Source organism: Blastomyces dermatitidis, assembly GCF_000003525.1.
Source record: "Blastomyces dermatitidis ER-3 genomic scaffold supercont1.4, whole genome shotgun sequence".
Classification (NCBI taxonomy): Eukaryota; Fungi; Ascomycota; class Eurotiomycetes; order Onygenales; family Ajellomycetaceae; genus Blastomyces; species Blastomyces dermatitidis.
The window spans coordinates 3,612,098-3,612,540 of NW_025544777.1; positions in this window are offsets into that span (position 1 = coordinate 3,612,098).

Genomic DNA, 443 nt, shown 5'->3' on the forward strand with positions numbered 1-443 from the left:
TCTTGTTATCTTGACATGATCTTAACACCTGTATTTCCTTCTGTATAATCAATACTTAACCTGTATTTAACATCATGCAAGAACTCATTATAAGCTTCACTTGTATATAAGTATAATGAAAGAATAATAATAATAATAATAATATTATCTTAGTATGATCTCAACATCTGTATTTCCTTCTGTATAATTAACACTTGACCTGTATTTAACATCACGCAAGAACTCATTATAAGCTCCGCTTGCATATAAGTATAATGAAAGAATAATAATAATAATAATAATAACTTCTACTAGTGTAGTTAATCAGTCTGTCAGAATACTTAGAACAGAATCATTCTTATTAACAGAGTCTTCAGACTTTTCATATATAACAAGCTGTGTCTCATTATTTAGAAGATAGATTGAATTAATTACACTCTCTAAGTTCTCATTGATAATTATCT